The sequence below is a fragment of the Lasioglossum baleicum genome, chromosome 11 (genome assembly GCF_051020765.1).
Source record: "Lasioglossum baleicum chromosome 11, iyLasBale1, whole genome shotgun sequence".
NCBI lineage: Eukaryota > Metazoa > Arthropoda > Insecta > Hymenoptera > Halictidae > Lasioglossum > Lasioglossum baleicum.
In genome coordinates, this window is record NC_134939.1 from 3,161,829 (window position 1) to 3,181,008 (window position 19,180).

Sequence of the window (19,180 nt, forward strand, 5' to 3'; positions counted from 1 at the left end):
AAAACAAGTGCACCCTGAACTTTGTCGAAGAATCCTTCGTGAAAATGATTTTCATGGTCGTATTCCTCGAAAGAAGACGTTTATTAGCTAAGTTAATAAGCAGAAGAGACTAAATTTCGCTAAAAAGTATGTCAATAAAGATAAAGATTTTTGGAAACGCGTTACGTTCTCTGACGAAAGCCAATTTAACATATTTGGACCAGATGGATGCCATAAAATTTGGAGATTAGCAAATAGAGAAATGGATCTTAAAAACCTACGTCTAACCGTGAAGCATATGGGGGGTGGATCGATAATGATGTGGTGGTGTATGGGAGCCAACGATGTTGGAAACCTCGTTATTATCAAAGGAATATTAGATGAATATAAATATCTGCAAATATGAAAAGCTAATTTGAAACGAAGTGTGGAAAAATTAGGGGTAGTAGAGAATTTTCATTTTCAACAGGACAATGATCGGAAACATACTGCACGTATCATTAAACAATGGATCATATACAATGTACACAACGTTTTAGAAACAACACCAGAAAGTTCGGACATCAACCCAAAATCAGCAGGCAACGTAGTAAATATAATATTACTTCCCCGGAAGCATTAAAAACCAAAATCTTTGAAGTTTGGAACAGTATAAAGAAAGATATTACTGAAAATTTGGTTGGCAGCATGCAGCGACGTTTGCAAGCCGTAATAAGTGCTCACGGTATTCCGACAAAATATTAAAACACTGTAATTTAAACTGTATACTGTTATTTAGTCGTTCGAATACTTTCGTGACTCACTGTACGTGCTTATGATACCTTGATACTTTGAAATCAAACCCATCACTACCTAAATGTTTAGTAATTGATTCGATACTGACATATTTCATAATGTAAACAATACTGTGAATTCGAGTGCTGAGGGTTAAAATTTTGATTCTTCGCGACAGAGTCGAGATTGCTCGTAGCGTTTTAACCTGCTCGGGATAGTCTGTCCCATAAACAGCAGTCATAATTAACCACTGTAACATCTCGTACTGCTTTGTGCCGGGTTACAGCCATAAGTTAGCCGGCGTTTGCTAACTCTGTTACGCTCTCTCAGTCCCGCGGCCCCCGAGTACGTCAGGCTTTCAGCGCAGAGCGACGCGGCGCGGCGGTGGCAAGGGTTTTTATCGCGTTTAGAGCCGAAACGGCAACGCGGAACGGTGTAAACACGCCAAAATAAAATCCGATATACGCAAGTAGAAAAAGCATAAACTATGGAATAGCGTGGGGGGTGGGGGGCTAGCTAGGTACGCTACTACCCTAGCACAAACGGTGCCTCGTGTGTTCACGCCGCAAGAATCAAAAGCACCTGCGTGCAAATTACGAGGTGACTGGTATATCGCGATATCAAGAGTCAGAAATACGAGCCGCCCACGTAAATTGCACGTTTAATATGTAAACGACCCCATCGATCACAAAAATTGAGGCGCGTTAGCTTCGTGCCCCACCGATAATATATATCAGATTGTCGGATATCACTTCTGCTCGAGAATGATCATTCGTTTCCCTCAGGAACTTTTTTGAGCGATTATATTATAATCTTTATGACACGGCCGGCGGCGTATCGCGTACAGTTATTGGCAGCGTGTAAATCAAGGGGAGAAGTCTCGATAGCGCACGGCGACGACCGCGGAATGCTCGTAATAAAATATGGCTTTTAATATGGCTTAACAACATTAATATATTATGATCGGCACCTATCTCGCCAGAGTTACAAACTGCTTCGTGTTTGAACTTGCCTCTTTCACAGAATTAGCACGTTCGTTATAATAACAGGGTCGAATTTGTTCGTTTGCAAAGAGAACAAAGCGATTGAAATTGTAAACCCACCTCCGGAAAATTTGCATCTTGAGCCCTCCGAGTACTGGCAGCTCTCTGAAACCTGCATAAACCACAACGAACCATAATTCGAAATCCTAAAGGGCCCCAGAGCCAAAAACACAACCTCCCCACGAAATTACAGCTATCTCTCTCTCCTCGTTCCCTCCGAAACAAAGAGCAACTGGGGTCGGAGAATTACAACTTGGCACGGTTGTTCACGCATCGAGTGGTTCAGTTACACCCCGCAGCGCGCCATAATCTTAAACAAGTTATAAAAACCGTGCTCCAAAAGAACCGGAGGCTGCCGGGATCGTGTAATAACCGGATAGTCCGTGGACTGGAAATTTCGCGATGCTCTTTTTCTCTGCCCTCTCTATATCTATCTATCCTCTATATCTTCGACGGGGTTCTCGGTTGTTTCCTCGGCGCATTCCCAGTTCCTTACGTAGCGAGACGCTGTCGGGCGAGTAGCAGGGGGCTTGCTTAATGCCAATCGACGCTAATAAAAGGCGACCATTAGCCGGCGCCTGAGTATCTTCTAAACGATCATCTTCTTTCGGGGCGGGATGAGCTTGGCGCAGCTTCTTAGCCCAAACTGGGGTTGCCTAGCAGGGCTGGGAACTCTGAGAAGGGTGTAAAAGGGGAGGGAAGGGGAGAACAGACAGAGAACCGAATCCACTCCGAGAGCACTTTCCATCCCGCAGCTATACACTCCTCTGACTCTGGGGGTTGGAACGGGGGAGAAAGAGGAAGGGAGAGAGAGAGAGTTGGGAGATGGGGTTGAGGGTGCATACAGTGCACACCATCGATTGGTGGATGCAGTATAGCCATTGGATAACTGAGGCGCCGCCGGTACGGAACAGGAGAGGAGCCGAGAGGTTACTGTTCAGGGTTTGATCAACTGGTCTGCAGACCCTATTTCCTCTTACTATCAGGAGGAAATTGCCACTTCATCAGCTGGATAGTGCGAAAGATTAATGTCCGTCGCTCTCTTGTCATTTACACAGCCGGCCCCGACCGACAGCTCTGGCCGCGGTTCTGATGGAACTCCGGGAAAAACAGCTAGCCATAACCCTATACTTCGGGGATGGTGGGTTGTGTGCAGGGTAGTTCGACAGTCCGATGTCCAAGGTGGCTCAGAGCAGCCCATGGTAGCCGAAAGTAGCCCACGAGGTCGGTTGAAACAACGAACGAAAATTCATTAACAAATTTATTGGGTATGGGAATAAGTTTCCGCCCTTTTGGAGATGTTGTACTTATCGCGTATTTGATGGAACGTAGTACATATTTTTGAAAGGTCTATGTCTAAGCTTCAAAACGCAGTTAGTGGCAATTGTTTCGAGCGTGAACGGCAGTCAATCTTTCGCGTGAAAAATATCGACTTTTGTTCCAAGTAAGCAACATTTGCGGGAAGTCATGTTGCATTATTTTGTTTTAAATAAAGGTGTTATATATTTACGGGAACACACACACGATGCTCCTTTAAAAACCATGATTTCGACATAAGGGCAAAGATTGCGATGGTGTGCCAAAAAATTCGAAGATACATATTTCCCAACATTACTTGATGGAAATCCACGTCAAACACTTGCAGCATTGTGGATTGAATTAAACGTCGATCGATCTACTGTTGGAAAACGTTTCCACGCTATGGGAATTGTTTATACGCTTCCCATACCCAATAGTATCTGTAGTTCTTCAATGCATAGCAATTCCTCCTGTAAACAATGTTTTCGAGCACTCCCTAGACTACTTTAGCCTATAATATTTCATGAAAAATGGCTGTAAAAGTACCAAGAATTATTACACGGAAGGATCGATGCCGGGAACGTTATATCCCAGGTGTTCCAGCGTCCACTCCAGAATTAAACTTGATTCTCTTTCGCCGTGGACGTCCTCGCAAGCAAGCAAGGCGAGAGACATATTCCAACGGGGTCCCCTAAACGGATCAGGTGGGTAATTAAAAGGGGAAAGCGGATGTAACGGAGAAAGCTTATTTCTTCACGCAAAATCCCAAGGTGTCCGACTACCGTGGCCCCGGTTCAACTTATTCCGCGACTCCCCTCGGTATGATAAGTCCTCCCGGCTCCTTGTTTCACGGTGTAATAACCATTTGCTCAGTTCTTGGCCAGCGTCCGTTCCCAAGGACGAAGTAGCAACGAGGTTTTATAGCCAGGTGTCCCAAGAGGCAATGAAATTCCTCGAGCCCCTGAGTCTGTCTGTAAGGTTTCGCATGGCAGGGGAACCCGAAGAAAAACATCGCTGAACGCGGCTCGGTCACGATTTTTGCTTGCACCCGGTTGCTTCGCGAGTCTCCTCCAACCTTGTCCCACCGATGCCTTGAATACAGGTGGGCACAATGGAGAACTGCCTTCATCCTCTCCTCTTTGTCTCCCGTCTCCCGAGCGTAATTGCTCCTAATCCCTTATTTAACGTGTTTAGCAAGACGTGAGCTAATTGTTCTAATTAAGAAAAAAAAACTGTAGCGCCACCTTAATCCGCTCGGTGCTCGCTGAATTACAACAATGTCCCCTTCGTTAAAATAATTTACGGCTCATTTTTGCGATCCTTGGACATCAATAAGAATTTTATACGAGAGAACATTTAAGAGAATTCGAGAATATCGATATATTCCTTGACAGATGAGCTATCATCTTCCTAGCAAGAGGAAGACTGTCGCATTGATCTGGTGTCTAGAATCTGATCTGGAGTTTCGAATATTATCAAATTTCACTTGTTAGAGGGAAGAAGGGGCACACGAAGAAAAATGGCAGCACCGATAAGAGGATGGTCACGTATGGTTCCCGAGGAAGCAGGTGTGTAACCGCGTTTTCACGCCGTATAGCCGTGGAGGGATGTTTGGAAGAGGAATCGGTATCATTTATTCGATCGGCACACGTACGATCGATCATGTTCCCAGTATGTGGCGGGTTTTCACTTTTTTTTCCCTCCCCAGACCAGAGATTCTCTTTGTTAGGTTGGGGGTGGGGGTGGATGCCGAGACAAAGAAAAGTTCTCGAGCGTCCGGCTGCGCGGGTGCAATCGTGCGAACGTCGGTCGCCTAACAAAAGCGTGCCCGGCACCGAACCTTGTTAAGGGGCAACATCAAAGTGCGGGGTAAACTTAATTCCGGGCCCGCAGAGAGCGGAGGACGCTGATGGAACGTTAGAACGTACACGGATAAAGTAAGCGTATCGGCGGAATACAACCGGAATGATGGGGTCATTTCCTTGGGAAACGGCATTACCGCTGACGAGCTGCGAGGCGAATTCGCGATACTCCGACTTAGGCGAATGCACTGCGAGGGCTGCGTTTTATAAATTGTTGCTCGGACACTCGACCCTCTACGCCTCTGTATCGATCAAAAACACAAGTGGATAAAAAATTCGCATATTAGAAGTGCGTGTTATAGCGAGCAGAAGTTACCACTATTTTACTCTCCAATTTTTAATGCGTATAATCTTAGTTCAAATAAATTTCTATGTACCTGAACGTGTATTGAGATCTAGAGCAGGATTTCAAACACTTTTTTTTTTGTTACGGCTGAAGAAAAAAATGCTTTTATGCACACCGTAGGGTAGTGTGGGATTTAGGGATGGTCGGTCCCCCCACTACCCACTAAAAATAACCTCAGCCGAGACAGCCAATGGGCTGACTCTCTACTGTCTGCTTCATGCTCGAGCTTAAAGGAAGTCACGGTCCCGCTCTTCGCATTGCTCCTGACTTTCTCATCCGCGAGCCCTCGGCCTCGCCTGTTCTTGTCCAATCAGCATTTCAAACACTTAAATCCAGATATCTACATATACGGATTAATTAATCCAATAAATCGCATTATTGCAGACTCTAGCACTCTCTACTATAATCGTATTGATTTTTTTAGTGGGCCTTTACACACTTTTAAGAGACAATTACGTAGGATTATCGGATAATACCATACCTTATGTGCATGAGTTTTTGTGCATGTCCCTTCTTTGTTATTTTACGTAGTCTTTTTTCTATTGTGTAAACATTTGTGTAAGAGAGCTTTGGTCCGTTTATAATAAAATAGAATAAAATAGAAAATAAAAAGGATTGTTTTTAGTTCCTAACCGATTTTTAAATCCGACATATGCAAATATTATATTTTCGGTAGGCAATACTTTTTAATTATAACAACTCCTTCACCCTTCAGGGTAGTTGAGAATAGTTGTTATTTCAGGTACACTCCAGGACGAAAAGAGAGCACACTCTGAAAATAATGTAATTTCTGTTTATTCAACATTAGAAATTGAATTTCTTTATACACATATTTTTAGTGCGTCTTTCTTAACATCTATGAATGAAATGAAACGAAGCTTCATTAACTTATCTATTTTTATTGAATGAAGTAGAATTATTAACGAAATATAGAGATACATAATGATAGCACACTTAACGAAAAACTTAAAATATAACAGAATTAATCGATAAAAATCAATGCTCAATATTTTGTTGGACCCCCTTTACAGCTATCAACTTTAATCATTCGGTTTCGTAAATATTTATACAATTTTTTAATACTGTTTTGGCTAATATTCTCCCATTCGTCCAAAATGCTCTACTTTAAATCGTTAATATTTTGGAATTGTCTGCCATTTTGGTACACAGCTCTGGCAAGATGTCCCCAACAATTTTCAATAATATTGAGGTTGGAGATCTTCCTGGCCACTCCAGAATATGAATAATTTTTGAAGAAAAGTATTTCTTGACCGCATTCGCTGCGTGGACTGCTGAATTATCTTGTTGTAAGATGTGTTTATTTGCTGCAATTCTTACAAAAAAGTGTTTAGTTGTTCATTTATCATTTCAATATACCGTTCACTATTCATTCGTCCTTTTATAAATTTGATTTCTGTTTTACCCCAACATCCAATATCGGCCCAAATTATCACACAGCCGCCTCCCATTTGTCCTCATATTTATATGCTTTTCGGCAAATTGTAAGCGGAACGCTTTATGCTTCTTCTTTAACCAAGGTTTTTTCTGCAATTCTCTTCGCGCTAAGTGCTAGCATTTTTGTAAAACACAACGTACATTCTTTCCGTTAGTGTTCACGCCAACATTTTCAGCGATTTGTCTCGCAGTCATCCTCGAATTTGATTAAAATATTAATTTTCCTTAGTTTCATGTATCAAATGAGAAAAAATAGATGATGTGCTATCTTTTTGTCCCGGAGTATAGTTCAGAGTAATTGAAAAGTAACTCAATTCAGAAATAAAGTATAAATTAATAGCAGAAATCCGGGTACGTAGAATTCGCCTTGAACTGGGGAGCATGATAGAGGGTAGTGAAACGATTTAGGGTATCCGTGCTCGTTAATAAGCGTATCGGAAGTTTCGTTCGCCGGCGTGATTGTGCATGTGCAGGGCGGCGTAGCTATTGGCAAAGGGGCGATCCGAAAAAGGGCCTTGAAAAAGGGAAAAGGCATCGAGGTAAAGGTGTGCAAGGAAGCTCCGCCGCGCTCCACCGGAAGTGGATGAATTGGCTCAAAGGCGATATGGTCTGAAAGCCCGAAAGAGGAGGATCCGGCACTCAGGGCGACATAGATTATTCATGTAATTCTGCACTCACTTTGCCTCGCGATCGATCAGTCACGGAACGATGCTCATCTGAATAATGAAATTCGAGGATTCCTTGTGCCGATGACGCGGCCGCGACTGAGATTTTTCGAGTCGACGGAGGGATACGTTTCCGAATGCGCAAACCGTGATCCCTGAGAAGGATTGCACGTCCCGTTTCATCCTGGTTCATCCCGTTTCATCCCGTTTCGTGTCCGTGTCCGACGAACACACGGCACGTTCGATGCAAAACGACGCTTAAGAATGTTACTCCCTTCGATGTAACATTTACTCCGGAAGGCACCGTAAAGAGGCCGCTGGGAAAACAGAACGCCACGTGGAGACGTACGGATCGGGTATCGATGTTCTTAAGTTCTTCTGGGACCATGATCTTATATTTACGCAGGTATCAGCTTCTTTCTTCAAAGAATGCGTCGGGACGCCGATACTCTTTACCCTTCCTTATTTTTACGATTTTACGGCATGTGCAGCACCACTTTGATTAAATGGAAAGTTTTCTGTATTATTTATCTTTTCTCTATGATTTCTATAAAAACATTTTATAAAAAAATCACTTTATTGACTCGCGATTTATCACTCATCCCAAAAGGATAAACTGTATCACAATTATTGGATGGTCTCCAAAAAGTGAAAGAGCGATGGTTTAAAAAAGACACCGGTGAAAATATATTGAAATTTTTGGTGTACATCGTGTGCAGATTATGTCTTGCAAAATAAAAAATCGATAGGAAGTTTAGATTGGAATTTTTCGTTCAGGATAAAGTTCCCGAGAAAATAGGTTTTGGAAGTCTGATGGACGTGGCTGCTGCATAGGACACGGCTGACGTGTCTGTCCATTGCGTACCGTTTCTACTTAGCATCGATGTATGAATAAAAATGATTCTACAAACGATCAAAGGGAATGAATCCCGAATTATTCTCATATAGCTGTTCCCATCTGAAAATTCGTTCTTGCGCGAAGGTTACAGACGGACGTCGTACGAAGATTAATTGACGCGAACCGTTGAAGGAGCATTAGTATTACATGGTAACGGAAGATTTCCGAGTAAAATGATCGCGAGACGGAGTAGAATGGCGGATGGGATCGCGTCGAACACCCTCGCAGACATACATATGTATGTACACACGTCGTGAGCATCACGTTCACGATGCCAAAAATTCCGCCCGGCCATCCGCCCGCTGAACTGCATAAGTTTCCGCGTGATCGTTCGCATTCGCTCCATATTCCGAACCCGTTATGATCGGGGAGGGGTGGGGGGGAAAATTTGCCTGCGCACGATCGGAAAGATTTGGCAGGCGACTCTTTACCGTCAGCCCCTACTGCACAAGTACAAAGTCGTGTCGAACCACTCCGTTTATGTAACTTTCGTCGCGCTACCAACAGACTCCCGGTAACGACCGCTTCTCCGATCGCCTTGAATTTTCATGCCACCGTCAAGCCAAATCCCGGTGATACCGCACGCAAGAGTGTTTTCGAACGATGGCAACCCGTATTCATAATTAACGCGACTGCCGGGCTAACGTCGCGAAATATCCCGCGATTTAGTCGATACACTAGGCTTTCGACGCAGTAATTACTCTTTTATGCATATACGCATGAATTTATTTAATAATTTCCCCCGAATAGAATCTCCACAATGTCGGTATTAATAAAATAATTCTAGTAATAATTAACCATCAGAGCTCATAAAGATTGTATAAATTTGTTGAACATGGACCGATAATATCGAAAGTTTGGGAAAATGAAGTAATCGTCTGGGAAAACGAAACGTGTTTGTAACCAGAACGATTACTATGATATTGTGTATGCTGTTCGGCAAACAGTGCATTAGTTAGCTAAAATTGTGCGATAGTTGTTGCCATTAGCACGATAAACATCGATGGTTTATTGAGCAGCCGTCAATGGGTTACACGAAGGTTGCGATTGTAGTCGCATAAATTGATTTGAAATTCATTGTCTGCAGTAAAACAACGATCGGCGGGGCCGCATTAAGCTGCATGCAAATGAGCACGGAACAGAATCAGAGGACAATGTTCTACATTATCGTTTACATCGTTAATACCCGTTGCTCGTTGTTACGAGGCCCGCTTCAGACATTCGACAGTCGGATTTATTTTTCAAGGAACAACGCGCGCGCAAATGGGTACCCGCCGCTCCGCTAATTTATGGTAATACTTCGACTTACGGGGAAACGAGTGCGGCATCGAAAACAGAGCTAATTGAACCGCTTCTGCACGCTCCCCTAAGAACATCGAATCTTTATTACCCCTATTCTTTGCTTTTTAAGTGAGATTGAGATCATTGGCCTTCTACATTTTATCCTGTACATCCTATACACTGAAATATGGGAGGAGATTCGAAATACCTGGGGCACCTAACACGAATACAATGGTAATTAAACTACTCTTCTGTTCGTTCCCCTAAGAAACTGCAAAAATTGCAAAAATATCAAAGCAACTGAGATGTAGAACTGAAACTCGAGCAGGAGCAACGTTTCGGAGCGCCGCGCCGATAAATTTCGGCGAGCTAAAAGCTGCAAGAAAACCGGTCGTAATGCAAAAATTCCGCGCGGACAAACACGGAGGGTTGGGGAGGGAGAGGAGAAAGAGGCGGCGTTTAAAGTCCGATGGAAATGGATCAGGCGTGCTGTCGCTGTTGTCCAGAAGGGTAGATCGCGAGAGGATCGCGTTTCTGCGAGTCTCCCTCTAATCACATCCGGTAACTTAGGAGCGACGCTGTAACTCTTCCGGCAACGCGACCGCTCGCCGAGACAAAAGCCGGCGCGGCGCGGCGGTACGCGCGGGAGTGGTTCGCGGTGGAAACTGAAAAAACAGATATATTTTTCTTTCCGTGTCCGTGGACTCCTCTTCTCTCATACATCTTCCCCTTTTATCCTTCGTACACACCGGCCAGAAATACGGTCGCCGCTGCCCGCCGCGCTGCTATTTATAACTTCGACTCATTTTACCCTCACCCCCGCGGAGCAACCGGTACACCGGATAAATAATTGTTTTTTAACCGAAGGTTTATTGTGGGGAACCCCCCGGGCGAACCCGCACAAATTGCACGGGAGGGGGGGCAAAGACACCCGCGGACTAAGTGGATTTAACGGAAAAACCGGACCAAACTGCCACTGTTATATACGATTTGGATGTTTGTTTAGGAGTCGTTGGACCGTTTAAAAGAGGACTTCGCGCTATACTTCCGGTACGTTTCGTGAACGTTGGTCTTGTGTTCGTTTAGTGGGGCTCAGTTGCAGTAAAATCGTCCAACGATTTTGTATTTACACATAAATTAATTTTCTATTTGTTTTTAAAGTTGAGAACGTTTCTAGATCTGCCTGGCTGGAAAACGTATTTAACTTGAATTCCATGAGCGAGAAAAATTTATCTATGCTTTTTTCCGCGTAAGAAGCTTACCTAACATGTCGACGGGACTTCAAGATGGCAGCGTTTAACGATTAAAAATATCGTTCCCCGTGTCGTCGTCGTCGGCGGCGGCGGCGGCGCAATCGAAAGAAACGGAGTATCCCGATGACAGGTACTAATTCCCGCAAAAAGTAAATTGATCGAAGGGCTCTCGTACCCGGGATGCGAACCAGCTCGACAACCATTGCTCTCCAATTTTCAGACGCGACTCCCGAGAGACGACCTCATCCGGGTCTGTGTACTCATAACTAACAATCGCCGTCGATCCGTTTCCCCCGATGTTTTACTTTAGTTCCACGAAAAAACAACCAGCCAGCTACTCGTCACTAGCTAATTCCGATATGTCGGATGCAGTGAACCACTCGTTTGAGTTTAACCTGTAATCGGATTCGTGAATTCTAGTCTTCAGTCTCCTGAAAAAAAGTTCACTTAGAAATACTGGAAAAGATGTACAATTTTAATTCCAAAATCAAGACATTTCTTCCAACTTATAATATTTTCAACTGAGAAGTACAGTGGCCGAAATGATGATAGGTTCACCAGCCGCGTCGGCTGGTGGTTTACTGCTTCTACTTTTATTTTCGTTTTCGGAAGTGTACTGTGGCACACATTTGTTTTTATTTGGCAAGAATGTATTTAGAATACATATACAATGTGTAGACACATTGTGTAAGCAATCAGTCGACTATCAACAGTATTAGTGTAAATAGTCCAGTCAATGAATGCTCATAAGGGGGGTGTAGAGGGAAATGGAAAGAACACAATTTTTAACTTTGTGTTTTTGTTTGGACTAGTTAGGAGGTAAACATACTAAAAGTCCCCACTCCTAGGAGGTGAGCAGGGTGCAGGGGGTCACGTAGAAGGTCCCCTTTTTCGGTTTTCCGCTTACAGTGACTCACGAAAGTATTCGAACGCCCTTTAAAACAAAATAACTTTTTTATAATTGTAACAAACGATCTGATTTTTTATAATCAATTAGAAGCACTGGTTTATGAAATGATATGCAAAAAAGATTTTCCAAAAAATTATAATTTACAAAGTTACATGCAAAAATAAAGAAGGCATTTTTCTAACTTTTTTATTTGGGCCCTTACAGAAAATTTAAAATATTTGTTTTGTACATCTATGTTAGTTATACACATGCTGAAAATTTCGTCAAAATCGATTAACATACACACGAGCTACAAGCGATTAAAAATGTTGAAAATCGTAGTTTTACACGATTTTTGTGATCAGTTTCTGCTTAAAATCCACAAAATCGTACATCTTTCGTGTCGTTTTTTCCTGCGTCAACCGATTTCGATGAAATTTTCAGCATGTGTATAACTAACATAGATCTACAAAACATATATTTTAAATTTTCTTTAAAGGCCCTAATAAAAAAGTTAAAAAAATGCCTTTTTTATTTTTGCATGTAACTTTGTAAATTATAATTTTTTGGAAAATCTATTTTGCATATCATTTCATAAACCAGTGCTTCTAATTGATTATAAAAAATCAGATCGTTTGTTACAATTATAAAAAAGTTATTCTGTTTTGAAGGGCGTTTGAATACTTTCGTGAGCCACTGTATATCTTGGAAACTATGTATGTGTCCTAGCGACAAGACCATTCTATACAAAATTAAAGCTGACAAAATGTGCCACAAGATTGATTTGATTCAGTTTTTCGCAATCTCGCATAGTTTCCGAGATACCCGCGCTCAAAGTTCACTAATTTTGAAAAAGAAATTTTTGCCTCTCGTTTTTTACCTTACTTGACTAGCTTCAGCACAATTAGTAAACTTTGAGCGCGGATATCTCGGAAACTATGCGAGATAGCGAAAAACTGAATTGAATCAATCTTGTGGCACATTTTGTCAGCTTTAATTTTGTATGGAATGGTCTTATCGCTAGGATGCATAGTTTCCGAAATATCCGCGCTCAAAGTTCACGAATTGTGAAAAAGAAAATTTGACTAGCTAACTCTTCAGCACAATTAGTGAAGTTTGAGCGCGGATATCTCGGAAACTATGCGAGTTGACGAAAAACTGAATGCAGTCAATCTTATGGTACATTTTGTCAGCTTTAATTTTGTATGGGATGGTCTTATCGCTAGGACGCATAGTTTCCGAGATATAAGCGGAAAACCGAAAAAGGGGACCTTCTACGTGACCCCCTGCACCCTGATCACCTCCTAGGAGTGGGGACTTTTAGTATGTTTACCTCCTAACTAGTCCAAACAAAGACACAAAGTTAAAAATTGTGTTCCTTCCATTTCCCTCTATGTACAACTTTTCGTTGACTGGACTAAAAGACGTATGTACTTGTTTCGAAAAGACTTTGAAAATTATCGAGTACAAGATACGAAATAATCTTAGGTTCATGGAGAAATATTTGAAAATTACTATTGATAGCACAATTTTTTGAATATTTTTGATTGGTAAGTACACAGATTTATGAAGTCTAAAAATTATAGAAAATATTTTATGTTCGTTTAATATTATATTAAAGCACAATGACACGGGGAAATCGTTAAATGAGAACGAAAAGGGCCAAATTATTGCTTTTTCCACAATATGAATCTCTTTAACAGAGACATTGCAAGACGAATGAAAAGGTCATTAATTGTCATAAACAATTTTTTAAAATTAAAAGAAAAATACGGCAGTAAAAAATCTACAGCTCATCCAAAAAAAAGTAACACATAGAGACAAAGGTAAAATTTTTCAAGAAGCACCGCAAAATATGCTTAATACCTCTAAAATAAAAATGAAATTAGATTTGCCAGTTGGTGTTCAACGTGTACAGCAAGTTCTGACATCGAGTGAGATACTTAAATTTTCTGAAAAATTGAAAAAACCTACGCTAACTAAATTCCACAAGGAGGAAAGATTAAAGTTTGCAGAATATGGCGTGATGAAAAAGTGTAAAAATGACAGGAGTCCATGAAGGAGGATGTGTAATGGTTTGGGCTGCATTCGGCTGGAACGGTAAGACTCCGATAATGTGGTTCCCTCGAAAAGCCAGTGCTGAAAAATGAAAAGGAAAAGGAACTATTGGAATATCTTGGTGGACCTAATTTAATATTCCAACATGATAATGCAGCAATACATCGTGCAAAGACAATTAAAAACTACTTTGAGAGGGTAAAAGTTGAAGTTTTAACCTGGCCATCAAGGAATCCGGACTTGAATCCGATTGAAAATCTTTGGGGAATATTAGCACGAAAGATATACCACAATGGAAAACAGTATACATAGCACTGTTTCAGAATTGAAAAATTAAATTATATTAGAAACATTACAAAAATTAATTGAATCGAAAGTTATAAAACACAAAGGAGGGTCAACGAAGTACTGAATTATTTTCATTTCTTTTTTTACTTTTTATGTAAAATTACATAATGGACCTATGTTTATTTCGCAACTAAAATTCAAGTGTTGTAATAGAAAATTTGTAATTGACATTAATTAACACTGTGTTATTCAATTGAGCTGTGTATTTTGTTAATTATATTAGAATGAATAAATAATAATAAGTAAAATCAAAAATACTGCATTAAACACAACATTATGTCAACAAATTGGAGTGAATTATTATTATTATTTCGGCCACTGTATTTGCAACGAACAATTCTTGTCGAGTGGGTCCTACGGGATCCTTTTACTTACTCGCTCCCATAAAACAAGGTTCCGTGGGGGTGTGGGTTGCGTCGGGGAAGCACTGAAAATAGTTGAAAACAGGGTAACAGGAATCGAAAATTATGGTCGTCCCCGCGCCCATCCCCCGTCGCGTTTCGAGGGTGGACTGCGCGGGGGAAAGGGCAGGGTACCTAACGTTGGTAATATCGCCGTCTGGTGAACCGCACATTGCGACTCGCCGATCCAGTACGATGTTAACCACCCTGTATATATGTGTCTCCACCCGCGGCGAGCTCTCCGACACCACCCCCGCAAACAGCGTCCCCCCGAAACACCCACGACCACCCCCGTGTATCCGTGCGCACGGCCGGCCGACCTCCGGTTTGTCCACACCATACACTTTCAACTAAAGTAGTAATGAACGCGTTCTGCAGTTTGCACTCGGCGCAACCCTGCCATTATTACATTGCTCGAGCTAAATAAATTATTCCGGCGTGCCACCCCGTGGCTTTCGTCCTATCGCCGCACGCGCGGAAACTGTATCAGACCCGAATGCTATCGGGACGTGTGATCCTTCCACGTTGACGTCACTATCGTCCCCGGTCAGGCGATTTCTGAACCGCAAGGATCGTTGTTCAGACGGCAGCTTGCTCGTGTCAGGAGAAAAAATTGAGAATTCGCTAGCGTAAAAAGGACTTTGTCTTTACGAAGTCCGAAGCGATATTTTACTCTGGTGTAGTATTAGACGTTTTCATTTTAATTGCGACTTTTAATGACTCGTCCGGAACATCAATTGCACCGTATTTTCGCGAATTTACTGGCCGCGGCAACATAACCACGCCACGTTCAAGAGATTTAGTTGTCCATAAGCATAAAGCATTGATTACTATAAATTACTAAATTCGATAATATGGATTCTAAACACAGCAGTGCATTGTGCTCGAAGGCCGGAATTAATCGTCAGAATCAATTACAATTCACTGTTAATAACGACCACGAAGAACTCGTGCATCGATTAGAGGGTAATACCATTAAATCCACTAGCAAATTATGAATACTGTTCGAAGCGAAACTGTCAGAAACAGGCCAATTAAACTAAAATTTTTTCGGGAGGCCCTGGAAAATTACCTCAAGTTCTGGACATGCTACCAAACGTGTTCACTAGCAGAAAGATCAAGACTAGATTATTCCACTTTCGCCCCACTAACATAATTAAGTAAACAAACAGATCCCCAAACAGGTCCTGTATCTCAGAGGAGACGCACGTAACGTTTATTCAGCACGAGGATGCACAATCATCGTCACTCCATTGTAACAGTCCGCCGAATCAAAGTCCACAGCCTCCAGATTTCAGAGGGGTGCGAAACGGGTGAAGATAGAGTAAGAACCCGGCAAGATTGGCGACAAATGTTTAAACAAACGATTCCGCGGACCATCGTGGAGGTCCAGAACGATGCGGGGCTTTGAGAATTACCGGAAACTATACGCAATGGCATCGCGAAGCGGCACGAATCGCCGGCGGGGTATCGCAAGCGCAGCGGCCGCAGTTAAATGCAGCAACCGTAAGACAATAATCGGGAGGATAATTATATTAATAACGGATGGAGGTCAAACGCGACCACCTCGGCATGTGCTCGGCGTGCATGCGCCTGGTAAATACATCGAGGGGGGTTATGGCAAGGGAGGATGCGTACGTGCGGAATATACATGCACATCGTTGCACCGTTGCACCGTTGCACCGGTCCATGCCCCTGCTCGGTACGTAACTCAGCAGGATATTGGATACTCTGTTATCATAGTAAACCTCCATCCCTCACCGAACCCGGTGACGACGTAATTATCTCTAGTAATTAAAGTACACACCTACTTTGCTCGATATTGGCTCTTTAGATCCCCGGACTACGTACGAAGTACGCGGAATTATGGAAATCATAAGCAAGCAACGGACGTTTAACAGTTGCGCCGGGACAATCCGCGATCCGTGGACGTTCTCAGACGACCGAGATTGGCTACAAGAGGATTTCCGAGGACCCACCATCCGCGAGTGCTCGCCATCTGTCCCGCAAGAATTATCGCGTCCCTCATCCGACACTTTTGGGAATCGCCCGGACACCGCGTCTTCTTGCACGTTTATCTCCTGCAGCGAAGCACCTTTCATCCGTTTAACACGTTCAGCACGATATTTGGGGCCCGGGAAAGTTTTATGGAGCTGCCAGAGAATTTTTCGAATCTGCAAAACACTTTACATTAACCATTTGCGGGCTAGATCGTTTTTACAGTTTTATTCGGCGCAGGCGAATTACGTTTCACGAGTTGAACACGTTAGCTGCACGCTGTCTGGGGTCCGAGCAGATTTTATGAAGCCTCCGGTAAAAATTTTAGAACCTATAAACGTTTCAGATTAACTCTTCGCCGACCAGATTCTTTTATAATCCTATTTAGCGCAGCCAAACACTTTTGATCATAACGTCTAGAGTTTGTGGAAGTTTTATGGAGAGTTCCGAAAAATTTTAGGACCCACAAACATTTTAGATTAACCCGGTCTAATCATTTTTAGTGCATCTCGGTTTAGAACGCGGGTAGGGAAACAATCGCCATCTTGTTCGATGCACGTTGCACAGCTCAGTTCGTAGTTGCGCGACCGCAACGTAGCCGTGGAAGGTATTTTACGTAAAACGTGTAATTGTCGCGACGTCAATTACAATTCTGTTTTCATTAGCTTCGGGACTTGTAACTGTAATAGCCGTGCACATAGTTCTAATCCTTTGTTCTCGCAAAGCCACTTTGAGCGGTGGACTGACTCAACTGAATGCGAACTTTGGACATACCGTGTTTACGGACGGTAATATGGCGGCATTACATAAATCTGTGTGATAACTATGGGTAAACTTTCGCGTTTAATACTATAACCGCCCAGGATTTTGCCAGGGAATAACAATAATAATCTGACGTATTCGAGGTACACCAACGCACCTGTAAATTGCATCTGCTTTAAACGTTGATTAGAATCACTGTCGTGGTTATTGTATTGTATCGTACAGTACGCGTTTCTTACGCATGATTGCAAAATTTGAGAAGTTTAAGCATACAAGACTACACCATTTTCGAAAATTCGATTATCTTATTTTGCCGAGGGTAGCCTCTTAAGGAGACCCATCAGCGGCCACCAAAATGGCGCCGCGTGGGAGACCATTCTCGACGCTGCATCCTCCGAGTGGTTTCCGTATCTGCCCATAGATCGTGATCAATGTTGAATTGAAAGCCGGGAAGGCGGTTGCTCACGTTATACGACGAAAGCATTTGGCACCTGAAGCCTCGCATTTGCAGATTTGTTCGCGTCTTCCCTAGACGTTCGACCTATCTTTCTATCCTCTCATCTCTCCTTCTCAGAAAATTGTAATGCGCCGTCTTCTTGCGGGCCGGGGCAGCTTTTAAGGGATTTATCGAGCTCCACATTAAATGGCACTGATCTTAGTAAATCCAGATGGAATTCCCGTGTTTCCGCCACTTGGCGTGGCTTCCAGGATTTGGCGGCAAACCGTGGCGCCCCGCGTACGCCAAAAATCGATTCCGTCGCATTAATCGTCGGGCCCGCGGAACCGTCCGACATATTTCCATATTAGGATTAAGTGCCCTCTCTACCTATCAACGACAGACAAAAACCCGACCGGTAGTAACACTGTCGCGACGCGATTAATGAAACTCCTACGATTCTTCCTCTCAAGCTTTTCCAGATATGGCCTCTGAAAGCTATTCCGTTATAGAACAGCCTGTGGAAAATGTTCGGCAGCCATTTCATTTGGAGCCACTTCATTCGGATAGGAGTTTTTCGCAAGTGAAATAAAATAAATGATGAAAGAGACAATATACCGCAAAGAGTTAAGATTTCAGATCCGAACAAACGACAAGAAAGAACCGAAAGGAGCCATACACGGCAAGTACAAGAAGAGCAACCCCCATATTTCACGCCAGCAAATCCAGTGTGCCGTAAAGGAGGTCCGGGTCTCTCTTCCCAGCGCAACAATATCTAAATTTGTCAGGGGGTAAAATACGTTCTTGGATGAAAGGACTGCGAAGGGGTAGCTAAATTGTTCTCATCGAGTGGCGCCAGAGTTCGACGCGCGAAAACACGATATCCACTCGGAATCTATCGGTTTCAGAGGTGTCGTTACTCAAAGGGCTGTCTCGGTGGCGATACACAGGACGGACCGGGTGAAAAACCGTGACAGGATGACCAGCGGGATCTAGTGGACCAGTCGAAGACAATCTCTCTCTCTCTCTCTCTCTTTCTCTCTCTCTCCTCCTCTCTTCGTTTCTCTTCCTTTCTCTGGCGTTTCTTAGAGAGGCGAAATAGAAGTGCGGGCGGAGAATAGACAGCGTAGGGTAGTAAGTGGGCTAGTAAGTCTCGCGATAACAGTTATAAATGACCCTCTCGAAGTGCGGCGCCGCGCCACCCAACCCTCGACTATGCGCCAGACACTGGCTCCTCTCGGTAACCTAACACATGCCCCGCACAATATAGTCGTAAAAGGTACTAAACAAACATACGCTAAGTGGCCGGCGCGTGTGCGCGCGTAACCATCCTCTCTATCTTTCTCTATCTATCCATCTACCTATCTCGCTCTATCTGGCTCTTTCTCTTTCACTGTTTACGTATCCTTGATCGATAATCGTGCGCGAGACAT